This window comes from Seriola aureovittata, chromosome 17 (genome assembly GCF_021018895.1).
Source record: "Seriola aureovittata isolate HTS-2021-v1 ecotype China chromosome 17, ASM2101889v1, whole genome shotgun sequence".
Classification (NCBI taxonomy): Eukaryota; Metazoa; Chordata; class Actinopteri; order Carangiformes; family Carangidae; genus Seriola; species Seriola aureovittata.
In genome coordinates this window covers 7,615,173-7,629,054 of record NC_079380.1, presented here as the reverse complement: position 1 = coordinate 7,629,054, position 13,882 = coordinate 7,615,173, and the positions used below count along the sequence as shown (strand labels likewise).

Sequence of the window (13,882 nt, the reverse complement as noted above, 5' to 3'; positions counted from 1 at the left end):
AATCACTGCATTGGAAAAAGTCAAAAGCTAAACCGCACAGACTGCATTTTGCATCAGCTGCAGCTGCTGTTTCGCCCCGACGGGGTTGCACCACGACAACAACAAGGCGATGCAGCTCGACACCTTTCAGTCACAAGCAGCAAACCTGACACCAATTGGAGTTTGCACAAAGAACCGAGTCACACGTAGTGACAGCAGCGTCAGCAGAAGTCTCAACAATAGCACAAAGGTCCAGGACTGAAGTGACGACCGACTGAAACATCATAGAACAGATTCATTATGTGATGCGCACCGCCAAACAAGATCAGCTGCTAATTAGAAACCATTTGACTTCAGCATATGGCACAATGCCTTTTACAGTTTACACAGATCTTACACTTTTCAGTGTTTGGCTGAATCAAATAAGCCTCGCACAGATAAAAGACCATGAAGCACTCGCTGTGGTTGGAAGCTCTTTGAACGCAGCTCACGATCCTATCAGTCTGTAGTACTGCACTCAAGGCTTATGGGAATAACTGTGAGAACAAATTTAGGATTTCCAGCAAACAGCATGGAAGTGTTTGTGTTTGAGGTTAAAAGGAGAATCGAATGTTGAGTTTTTTCTGCTACAAACTGTATGGTTCTTAACAGGTTTTTGCACTTAGCACACATGTAACTAGTGGGTGACACAGTGGAATTCATGTTAATACAGCAAATTAACCACTGCAGTGTCGCTTACTGTTCACCCACCATGACATTACGTCAGAAAAATCTAAGTAAAAATCAAAGTTTAATGCACTTAAAATCATCCATTGTGTTTTTGGCAGTGAAAACAGCATCTAATAATTTACTGTACTGTTAGTGATGTTGCCAGCTCTTGAATTCGCAAGTGGCATTTACCACCTGAAAGCTGATGCGAACAGTGCTTTCAAGTAAGAAGTTCATGTCTACCGTTTTTCCCATGGGACCTGAATGCAGCATTAGATCCTGCGGCTGATGCTTATGCTGCTGCCTTCAGTCACAAACACAAACACAAACACAAACACACACACACACACACACACACACACACACACACACACACACACACACACACACACACACACACACACACACACACACACACACACACAAACACACACAAACACACACACACAAACACAAACACACACACACCCCACCCTACACTCTGATCATCATCCCAGGCCAGCTCTGCTCCAGCTCCACCATGCATCTGCTGCTGCTAAAAATAGCAACCCCACTTTGATGATGCAGCGGTGACTGTTGGGAGAACTCAACCCCCACCCCCACTCCACTGCCTCTCAATGGCGCAATTAGCCCTAATAAACTGAGAGTGTATTCATGATGCATGGAGGAGTCTGGCCAAAGCCCCTCCGCCGCCACCCTCCCCTCTAATTACCATGAGTGGAGTCTTTGCAACGGGACAGATGTGATCTGTTTGTGAGAAGAGGAGGTGGGAGAGAGCAACATAGCATTACAGAGAAATGATAAAGAGATACTGTGTGTGTGTGTGTGTGTGTGTGTGTGTGTTTGGGAGGACAGGGGGTATCCCCTTGGGAACCAAAGTCTGGCTGGGCACCGTTTCAATGACTAGCCAGGATTCAAATCAGACAGCAAATAACCTGAGAAATACACATCCCCATCACATTGTAAAGCCACAGCTTTTTAAAGTGAGTTGCCGTGTCTCCCTTTGAACACTCAGTGTCATATATTTGTCATATATTATAATATTACACAGCAGTGTCTTGTTGTGTATATTTGCAGTTGAAGACACTGGTGTTGAAAAGTGTTAAGATAGACAGAAAGTCGTGCGTTTTTGTTTTCAGGTTGTTTCGTTAGTTAGCATGACTTTTGGGGCTGATCCTGATATTGATGTAAATATATGTGAACTATATATAAGATAAAATTAACATCATTTTTAGCCATAGTTCTATGCAGTGTAGGTGTGTCGGGTGATCAGTCTACCACTCTGGTCTCAACAACACTTGGATTGGTTGAAATGATATTTTGTACAGACATTCATGGTCCCCAGCACAAAGCATTTCTGTGCGCAAGTGCAGCCTCACAGAGCTGCTATCAAAACTGTAGACTCTTGTTTTAACAAATATTTGCAATGACAATGATATTTGCAAATTTGGTTATTAAAGAACGATTAACAATATAGAGGAGGATAAGGCGGGATATTTTACAATAGAACTTTAAACTTGACTATCAAAGATGACAGTAACAGTGAAAATGACTTCACCGCAAATCAAGTATAGAATATATAGAAATATATATAATCTATAAACATATATATAAAAAAAATAATGCCCAAAAATACAAATGCAGCCTATAAAACATGTGTGCCACAATGTCTATTTGCATATACATAGATACATGTATATATACAATATATTTGTGATAAACCAATATCAAAGCAACATTTAGCTCCAGTTGTAGTTAACAGAAAAATCGTAGCCATGATTTCTGACAGACAACAGAAAGATCAACAAAAAAACAGCACAGCAGAGAGCGCCTGCCACCATCAGAGATAAAAACTGAATTTTAAAAGTGTGTAAACCTCCCAGATTACCATGCATGATGGCTGATTTTCTCCTCATCTAACACAGAGCAGTTTGAACGCTCACATAAAACCTCTGACGCTACGGTTACGTCTAATCGTCACCTTCTTTCACATCGGAGAAGAGAGGTGTTTCATGGCAGACAAGCATCAATTTTCCACGTCACGCCAGGTAGAGAAAAATGTACTGTTGGTAATGATGGCGCCTCTGTCTCCCAAACACCCTGACAGCCTATTAACACCAGACAGAACCATCACTCTGCTATGATGAAACACTGGCAGACGGTGAAATGATTAATAGAGACTGAGACAGAGTGACTTGCTAAGAGAAAGGTGGACAGAGGAAAAGGGATAAGGAGAAACAAGAGAGAGGACAACGCTGAAGTAGGACAGAGCGCAGGGGAGGCCTGTCTGTCCCAGATCAGTCGTTTACCGCCGGCAAGAGAAGGAGAAGGAATGAGTGAGAAAGGAAAAAAAGAGAGTAAGGAGTAAGAGAGTAAACGAGATGGCTAAATCTGGAGTTATGAACTACATCCCCCCCTGAGCAGCGTAGCAAATATTGAAAAGAAAGTTAAGCTCCACTCCCTACACTTGGACAAATAAACCAGGAGAGACTGAAAATAATACAGGAGCAGAACCTCAGAGAAAATAAGGCTCTGACAATGAGAATTTGACAAGTTGTCAGCACAGCAGCAACTCAACAGAGGGATAATCAGCCCAAAAGACACAGCGTTTACCCCCTTTTCTCTCCTTCCCACGCCCCTGCGGAAGAGGATTCCGAATAAACATGAGCCTTGAAATAATCCAATTAATTCCAATTAATCAACATTTATCTTCATCAAGGCCTGTTTTTCCTCTATGAGTCAGGTAAGCTCTGCCCTAGTGTGCTGATAAATCCTCTTTTTGTCAAGCTTTGTTTAATTGAATGAGTGGTGAGAACAGATTTCGGTCCCCTGATCCCCAAAGAGGGATCTGCACGGGTGGAAATGTCAACTGTGTGCTGTGTCCTCTGTGTCTGTAGTGGAACTAAAGTGTGGCGTTCCATCACACTTTCCAACCAAGAAGGAATTAATGGTATTTCCCCACTAACGTGGGCTGAATGTTAATTCATCCATTCGGGTGGCAAACCATGGATCTTTGCTGAACCTTGACTCTCTTATGCCAAACAACATCTGAGGTACAAACAACATGACAGTTAATTAATCAACATTCAACCGCAGCTGCATCGGTCTGTTGAACCAGATCAAGTCGACTTCCACGGGCCAAATTAAGTGAGCTCCCAGGGAGTCCAAATAAACCGATCTGGACTCAGCTAAACTGAGCCGAACTGCCAGACCTCACACTGACTGAGGCTACTTGTTTGAGAGTATATCTGTGATTTCCCATCATTCAGAGGCTGCAAATGTTATTTGGATCTGGACAACTTGAGAAGTAGCTACATGAACAGTTAAATGCTCAGTGTCATACTGGTTTGAAGGAATGACTTCATTCACTAAGTCAGAAGTCCTGTTCATTGCTTCCCTACCAGAAAAATGTCAGACCAGCATGCCAACATAGTGGAATATTGACTTCTGGATCACAGTGTATATGCTGACAGAAAGGGACAACAGTGGTTAGCCTGTAGCGAACCCTGGACAAGGCCCATATAGAGAGCTGGAGTGGAACCAGAACTTTCTTTGTTCTCTTCCAGAAAGAAGAAAATCTCATTCAAAATCCCACTGAGTTAAGATGGTGAAGTTGTAGTTTTTTCTGTGCTCACAAATGAACCATTGTTCAAACTTCAGCTTCTAATAGTAAGTGCTATAGCAGATGTCGGTCTGTCTTAGAAGACGGACAGTTTCATTCAGAACAAGTTTCATTTTTTTGAAAGCTCTATAAAAGAAATGTTGAATCAGAGATTAGATTGAGTTACTGAAGCTAGTGGAACAGAAGCTGACCAGTACGTGACGTCAGGACTTTGAATCTCTATAGAGTGCTGCAGGGATGAAATACTTTTGTAGGCCAACCCAGAAGTTAGCATCACCCTGGTTCCCTTGATAAAAAGACAAAAGGATTTTTCCAATGGCTTTTGGGTTATTGTAGAAAATAAGATCTCTGACGAACAAAAGTTTATGATACTTACACGTTTTGTTCAGAACAATAATCATCACAAACTAAGAGTACTTTTTTGATTTTTGAAGCCTAAATACAGTCGCCAGAAGTAAAAAGCTAATGTTAGTTTATCAACAAACTACACCACGGTTGCAGGTTTTTGCAAGAGCGCAAGTATAAACACAACAAGGCTGGTGAGTAAATTGATTTTCATGTTCAGCCTGGTGACATTTAACGTTCCTGACAATATTTGTAGTCTAGTTAGCCAATTGTTAGCAACCGCCTTTTTTAAGACATATAAAAGCTTTAAAATAACTCAGCTGAGGTATTTACTGACGTATTTTATGTTGTAGAATGCAAAGTGAAAATGTCTTTGGCTTCTGTCGACCACAGGCATGAATTTGACCAAAAATCCATTAAAAAACCCATTGACTTCAGGACCAGGGAACCGGAGGTGCAAAATGCTAACTTATTCCAAGGTTTTAGGACTCATTCCTGCAGCACTCTATATGAAGAATTACAACATTAATTCTTTATTACAGCACAGTAGAAATCTTTTAAAGTAACTTACTAAAGTTACACAACTAAAACTTACACAAGAGATAAATGATGCTGGTCTTGACATCTGTCTCAAAGCATTCCCATTTCAATGGTGATTAGCATTTAATTAGCCAAATTTATGCTAAAAGTAAAGAAGGCTATGGCAAAGGATGCATTTTAAGCTCAGGAACCAAACTCAACATCTTTTTAGCTTTATCTGAAAAGACAAATTCACAAATCAGTAGGTAGTTAGTGATCGGTTGGACATGCGTACCACCAGCCTCCATCAGCTTTAAATCTGCCTTAGAAACAGCAGATTGGTCAAATGAATGTGACACTGATTGCAATACTTTGATTAAACATGGAATCTAATGTGTCTGGCTGATTAAGACTTATTTCTTTATATGAGCGAGTGACACGCCACTGAAACTGATCTCTGTGAAGCTGTTAGCAGTGAGTTAGCGTGTAGCGACTGCTTGACATCAATATGTGATGAGTATGTTTGAACTTAGAGCGCCACTCAAAGCAAATACTGAGTCACATAACTGTTCACCAACACTTCACAGAATAATCACTACACACTGACAAAAGCACTTCACTTTTATACATCAATACGGACTATATGCTTCTCCATATCCACCATTAATGCACTGATGGTGGCGTTCAAATTTCTCGCTGTTACAAATTTCTACTCTTGGTGTGTGATGATGTCTGTCTTCTCTGATGATCCGCTCTGCCATCCTCTACCTCCCTGTCCCTGAGGCGACACATCACATACAGAGCGCGAATAGCATGTGCGAGTTACTATGACTGCGTGTGGGTGACATGCTCGGTATATGTCATTGTCCATACCTCTGTAAAGAGACACTGAACACAGCCTCGTCTCTCACGCCTCAGCACCTCCAACAGCGAGTTATTAACTTTCAGTTGTGCTACATTCTGTTGAAATCTTCCTCACCACTCTGTGCAACACTCTGCAACACTAAAGTAGCTTTGTGTGTAATTATGTGAGCCCTGTAAAGTGACCTGCCGTCACCTTCCTGTGGGCTGTGTTCAATAGAGACAAAGGCATCTATAGATAGACTAAATTCAGGTGGAGAGATAATGACGGGGGCAGACCAAACACTTGTTCCCTGCTGGCAGGGTGACCCTTTTCTTGTAGAGGCAGCCACTCAAGTGAGAGGACAGCAGTTTTTTGAACATCCGTTATCAAATCCATCTGTTGTTTAATGCATGGCAAAACATTTACTATACAGTATCTACTGGGTGAATCCTTCCACACACTTTCAGTGCTAAGATGCATCTGTGTCGATGTTCATCCATGCATACACTGCCTCTACACGCTACAGTCAATATGTCATGGTAGCTAAAGTGTGATTTACTGGGTGACTTTATGCACTGGTTAGCCTTTTAATGTGAACACTGAGCAGTGAGCAGCTCTGTGCACCAGATCATTAGAAATCTTGGCATGCATGCAAATGTATGTGGGAGGGATTATCAGTTTGACACAGTGATAAATCCAAGAACTGACAAGAGGCATCTCTAACACATCTACCTTTCTGTGTTTTTATAAATGTCGCCATTTAAATTGTCCCCATCTTGTCTTCTGTTTGCCTGATCTATAAATCTGTGTCCCTCCTCTTCTTTTTAGTCTCCCACTTTCTCTCTTCTCCTGCTGCTCTGTAAAGCTGGGTTACTGTATTCATCTGCTGGCATCAAGGAGTAATCCACCACCAAACACTGCTCAGTTTGCCTTCTGTGAGTCTGTGCATCCCTCAGCAGATCCTCTCAAGGCTGCTTTGCTTTTCTCATTTTCCTTTTTTATTTTCGTCTCAGGTGTTTGTTTTGTGCAACTGCTGCACATCTACATCTTCATTTAAAACCAGGGTGTTTCATGGACACATAGTGACATGTGAAAGAGGAATTAATGTTTAACATCAATGCAGTAAACTTGAACATGCAACCTCCCTGCTGCACACATACATACACACACACCCCTATGACTCCACCACTATCCCTCCACAAACATAAAATTGTACTCTCCTCTGCTTTGCTATGCAACCCCACCTCCCGCCTCCATCTCCATGCATTGAGAGAAGAGAAAAAAGAAAAGCAGAAAAGACAGAAATCATTCTTACTGTCTTCTACAATCCCTGATGAAATACAGAAATCCCTCCTCTGGAAAAAAGGGATAGAAGTAGAAAAGAGAAGGGGGGGCGGCTGCCAGTTGCAGAGGAAGAAGGAGTGAGGAGGGGCGAGCAGGAAGATGATGAAGAAGACTGTGGTGAAAGGAAAAAAAAAAAAAAGAAAAGAAAAGACAATCACTGCTGCAACAATGAAGATCCTCCTCCTCCACAGCTGCCGCCGCCACCGCCACGAGAAATTACAAGGTGTCCGGCGTGCCGCTGTACTCTGAGGGATGGAGCATTATCCTCGACTCCCAGCCCGTCCTCCAGCAGCAGCAGCTCTGTAGTAACACTTCTATCCGTTCGGTCCAGCAATCTCCCCATCCCTCGCTTGCTATCCTCCCCTCCTCCCTCCCTTCAGCATGTTCAGAGTGCCTCTCTCTCTCTCTCTTTCTCTCTCTCTTCCCGTACTGGTTGGTTGCTTTCTCTCCCTCATCCCCTCCGTACCTCTCTCGCTTTCTTTCTCTCTTTTGTCCCCCCTCCTCCCTCCATCTCTCTCTCCTCCATCATTACCCGGATACAGGGCATACCCCTCCCTCCCTCTCGCTATCTCTCTCTCTCTCTCTGTCTGTCTTTGATGTTTTGGAGTTAGACTCTTAGCTGTGAAAAGAATCTGTTTTTTTTCCTCCTTCTCACAGGACTGAAAGCACCACAGAACACAGTGGGATCCACCCAACAGTGCAGAGATACACACACCAACACACACACACACACACAAATGCATAGATTATCCAATAATTACCACGCAATATCAACAACAAAACCACACACATCAATTAGAGCAAAATTTCTCATTTTTAATGTATTCCTTCCATAATCCAACAATTATATCCATATCAAAGATACAGAACAACGCGATCTGCAGCAGTGCAGCCAACATGTGTATTCTTTCTCTCTCTCTCATACACACACAGAAATATGAATTAGGAATGAAAGAGATGTGTAAAAAGAGGATGAAGGAAGCCACTGCTGCAATGCTTATTACCATACATAGAGGTGGGAGAGGGAGGAGAGGACTGTGGGAGGAGAAGGAGCTTTCTACTGACGAGTTGAATTGAATAGCAAGTAGAAATCAACTCCATTATGCCAATCAGCGGAGAGTGAAGCATGTCAAACTCGCCTCACAGGCTTTGATGAGCTAACACCCCTTTAATAGTTGGGAAAGAGGGGGAGATGGGGGGGGGGGGGTCATGACGGTAGTGTATAATAACAATGATCAAAGAGAGAAACAGTTGTTTTCCAGCAGTCAGATCTCGTTGCTAAGGGTGATCAATATAAAGCCTGTGCTGCTGGCTTTCTTGACACCCAGTTAGTCAGAAGCTCTTGTGGATATTCCAGTGAAATCCCAGAGCCCCTGAACCACCCAAAAAAAAAGAAAAAAAGAAAAACACCATCTGCTGGAGAAATTCCCCAGCTGGAGAAGTGTCTGGTTGCAGTTGATGTTGACGAGCGCCAGGCTGCATGTCAAATATTGACAAAATATCACTGCTTCAGTATCCAGTGATGAATCAAAGAGGATAAGCCCTCGTGCACCTGACTGTTTCTCACCTTTACATTATGAAAGATTATCATTAGATAGAAAAATGGCTTTTCTCTGAGGTATCCTTGAGAATTTTAGTGTACATCCTACATTGTTTGACATTTTGCTGAATTATTTGGGATGTGATTTTTATTCTCCTGAAATATTTTCCAGTCCTTTTAGTCAAAATGACATCACAAAGCTACAGAAGTCCTGACGGCTCGTTTTAAGGCTCAGTTTCTGAATACAAGCTGTGTGCATTTCTCTGTGGACTGAGCACTTTGATACTTTCACAGTATTTATAATCAAGGAAGACATGGAAGTCTCACTTTATACAATATGGGACCTTTAATCGATTATGAAAATAGTTGCAGATTCATTTTCTATCAATGGATTAATTGATTCATCTGCTAATTGTTGCAGCTCTAGATATCATATGCTGCTCTGCCATCCTGTACCTGGACTAAATATAGCGCTACATATATCATACATAAATATCATAGTGCATGTTTCACACTACTGACATCAGTGAGGCAAATGCCGCATCATGGCATCTTGTCTCAGGCATGGTGAGGCAGTCGCCTTAAAGGTTACCCTGACAGGCAAACCCCGACACATCTCAGCTGTTCAGAGTGGTAATAACAACATATATCACCAGCCTTCATTAACATTACATCCATTAGCTCCAACCTGTGCATTTAGAAACGGATGTGACTGAAACAAACCCTCACACGGCGGGGGCTGTCCACCTCTTCACTGTGCCAGTGACTCATGCAGAGGTAACCTTCTCATACAATATTAGAAGTATTACACCATCTGATCTATTGGTTTCTTTAAATTAGATTTGCATTGATTTGTCAGCCTGCATCTGCCAGCACTGCTCCTTTGACTGACTCCAGTCTGTATGTAGCAGAGGAGGGCATGTTTAACAGGTTTTGTTCATCAGGCTCAAGCTGAACTGATAGTATTAATTGGATGCGAGCTGAGTAAGCAGTAGCAGAAAGCTAAAAAGGATTTCTGTACTTGATCAAAACAACACACACGACTGCAGCTTGTACAAGGAGACAAGGGAGTCGCCTTAATAGCAGACAGTCAGACTTAATAAAGAAAGATAGCCATAATAATGATTAGAACAATATTCCTGCTTGTGCAGATGATATATTTATTCAGCCCCCTCTGTTAGACACACAGGGTTTTGTTATAGTCATAATTTACACTAATGCACTGACACCTCAGCCAGTAGCAAGTCATTTGGAGCCTCTGCCACCTGTCACCTGGGAAATAATGTTCAATGCCAGTACACCTTCTAAAGCTCTCCCCTCTAAATGTGTTTTTCCTCTCTGCTCCCATCCGAAGCTTGTTTCTCAGGGCTACAGACAGTTTGCGTTTCCTTGCTGCTTCAACAAAAACGGTGACCGCTTCACTGCTAATGGTGATGGTGGCTCAGGCACTCTAGACTCATACAAAATCCAACAGCAGCCCAACACAGTCAGCCATCTCACAAGGCTACCACTGCTGTGCAACACTCATATCCCATGTCAGATTATAATCCCCAGAGTCCTAACATGGCAAACATGGAGTCATGTGGCTACATACATGCATGTAGTTAGGGTTTAATGGAATTGTGGTGTGAGGAGTGAGATGAAGAGCGGGTGAGGTGACGTCTCAATAAATAATTAAAGTGTGGAAACATTTTAGGCATTAAAATGGTTGGAAAATATTTCATGTGGCACAAAATGTAATTCCACTGTATTTCGTATAACACTGTACTGCACCAGGAGACCGTGTTAAAAAAAAAAAAAGTATGTTTGCTTATGTACATTTTCCAATCATTTCCATTTTATGGTACTTTTTACTTTTACTCCACCACATTTCAGAGGAACGTATTGTACTTTTTACTTCACTAAAGTCATTTAAGACTAAGACTTTATATGAGACAAACCCACATGATAAGATTATAAAACGCAACATGTTAAAGATTAACCCAGTGGTTTCCAACCTTTTTGACTTGTGACAAGATATCCCATCTAAACTTCTCAGATGGTTTCATTTAAATAATTATTTGAGGCGCAACGAGTTAAAACTATACAACATTTCACAAAATAGCAAAGACTAGAGAAAAGTAAAAAATCCAGATTTGTGTAACCGGATTTTTTTCCCCCCCATTTCCTCCCCAATTAATCATCTCATCACCCCTAAGATTCATCTAGTGACCTTTTGGAGGGGCTCGAACACTAAACTAGGAACCAGTGGTTTAGACTATTAAACAAAAAGTCAAACTAAAAACTGAGACTAGCTCCATCTCTACCAGATCCAACAGTAAAATGCTGCTTACACATTGATACATTAGTATTGACAGTCTAATAATGTTATAAAGTATATAATAATCTACCAGTCACAGGGGATGTTTTTCTCTCCAGAACTAGTACTTTTACTGAAAACTGAGTTGTACATTGGCATATTGGTACATTTACTTGAATAATGTATCTGATATCTTTTTTGATTATAAACCAGGTGTAGACGTGAATGATGTATCAGAGCGCTCAGTCCACAGAGATATGCACAAAGCCTGTATTCAGAAACTGAGCCGAGCTGCCACCAACTCCGTAATTTTGTGATGTCACAACTGACTACAGTCACCGCTCTCAGCCACGCCCCCAGCACGACCCAACCAGACCCACCATCCAAAGTTTTTTTTGTTGTTGTTTTAACCATGAGGTCATTCTGTTGATGAGGTAGCTACAAGTCAGAAAAATGTTGAGGAGACACTGCACAATCATTGGATGTCAGGAATATTACTATGCCAAGGACGGTAATATTAGATACCAGTGGATAAAGTTTATTTTTTCTGAAGTACCAGAGCATTTTAGTCTGAATTTGACCATCTGTTCAGCTCATTTCAGCACTGACTAACCATCGTTATTTGCATTTAGAGATGTGAAACTATATAGAGATGATTTTTGGTACTTAAATCCACAAATATATCTTCTTATGGTTATCAAAACTTCATCTAAAAACACTAGAACAGTGTAAAAATGTGAACTTTAAAATTAGACAAATCTGAAAAAGTAATGTGTTTATAATTTGCTGCAAACTGGAATCACTGTTGAATTAATGGGGGCATAAATCAATCCAGAATACCTTTGCTTACTCTGGTTTTAATATTAATATTTAACCCCGTCCTTTTCCATGGTTTTTCTGCTCCTTTAACTGTAGCATCTTCAAGACACGCACTCGCTTACTGCTATAATGGATAATCTCTCCTTCTCTTTCTGTCCTCATTATGAGAAAACTGTTATACTTGGCATCAGAATTAACTGCTCGGCTGCTACTGAGAGCTAGAAGGAAAAGCTGAAGTGGGTCATATGCTGGAAGAGGGGAGGGGATCGAGGGGAAAGGGGGAAGAACAACACAGATACTGGTTGGGTAGGATGAAAGCACAGGTAGAGAGGAAGGAGGTAAAGGCTGGGCACTAAACTAGGAGGATGAACGTTTTGCCCCAAGCTTTGAAATTAACAAGATTAATATGTCGCAGCAGGAGGAGACTGAAAATAAAGCTAAACTGAACCTCACAGAGGAAATGACTGGGACACTCTGGGAACAACTGACAGAAAACAACTTTTTCTGCACACTTGACTCTATGTTGTAACAGTGATTTAAGGAAGAAACTTTATTCTTTTGGTTTTTCTGTGCTTTGCTGGACATATCAAATACAAAAACTTATTATCTAGTAGTAGTAGCAGGAGTACTCAAATCTTTTACTTAAGTAAAAGTAGCGACACAGCATTGCAGAAATACTGTAAAAATCATACATTACAAATATACTAATGGTATCAAAAGTAATTGTTCCATTTGAAAATCATGTTTTCGGATTATAATATACTATTTTATAATATATATACTACATAAATTACATTATAATGTATTACATGATTATATTTTGCGTTAATAATCTAAATCTGCAAAATAACTAAAGCTGTCAGATCGATGTTTTGTGAAGAAGCACTAAATGGAAATACTCAAGTAAAGTACCTCAAAACTGTACTGAAGTACAGTACTGGAGTAAATATACTTACTGCTTTATACTTACTGTTTCATAAACTAATGTCAGGCGGAACTGCAGGACACAATTTAGGCAGCTTTTAACAAAATTAGAGACCAACAAACGATTTGTCGGCTTCACCTCCCCTCCATTCACTTTCTCAGTCAGCAAGGTGTTATGAAGGCCAGAGAAAGTGGCCACTAAACACACAAGCACAGCTGAAGAAACTTAATCTGTGTACAGGAGAGCCAACAAAAACAATCCAACCACGACCAGCCCACGCAAGCTCAAGCCCTGATACGCTACGCAGTAATGCTGGCAGTTAGCCAGCTAGAGGTACCAACATTTGCTGAACATTTATAAATTCATAATATCGGTAACAGCTAGTTAGCTAACATTATCATGGCTACTGTTACTGGTCACTAATGAAAACAGACATGTAACATTATGTTCCCATCAAGTTACTTACGCGTGGAAGAGAAGAAAAGCCAGTTCGAGTCAAGCTGGAGTCATTGAGCAGCTCCTCGGTCTCTCCATCTCGGTAAAGACCAGTATTGGCTCCATGGTCGGACTGGGAAAGAAATTCAGCCGTGGAGTTATCCGCTGGGACTGGGCAACACAATGGCACTGTAAATGACATGGTAAAGACGCTGACAGAGCTGGTGAAAAACTTTAAGGATGTTTTGATGGTACACTGGCCGACCAAGATTTGAGCCAGTGGTCCCCATGGCCAGTGTGCCCAATTTCCCCTGAACACTGCTTACTGCACTGCGTCATCTGGGGAGGGTGGGGAGGGCCAATGGTTTAAAAGGAGGAACTCACATGCACTTACATGCACACCTCCATGCACCGACTTGCAAGTGCTGCTGTCCCACATCACAGCACAGAGAGGGTGTGACTTCTTTTCCTGTTCAGACACCATTACTCCACTATATCTAAAC

The 13,882-nt window shown here is 41.4% G+C and overlaps 1 protein-coding gene across 1 annotated transcript in view; it reads right to left on the bottom strand.

The window, feature by feature from the left end:
• shank1 (SH3 and multiple ankyrin repeat domains 1) overlaps positions 1 to 7,780 on the bottom strand; it is an 83,155-nt gene extending 75,375 nt beyond the window's left edge. Inside the window, exon 1 of the mRNA XM_056401078.1 lies at positions 7,333 to 7,780. The gene's annotated coding sequence lies outside the window, so the exon portion shown is untranslated. The remainder of the gene's footprint in view (positions 1 to 7,332) is intronic.
• Positions 7,781 to 13,882: the final 6,102 nt, after the last annotated feature.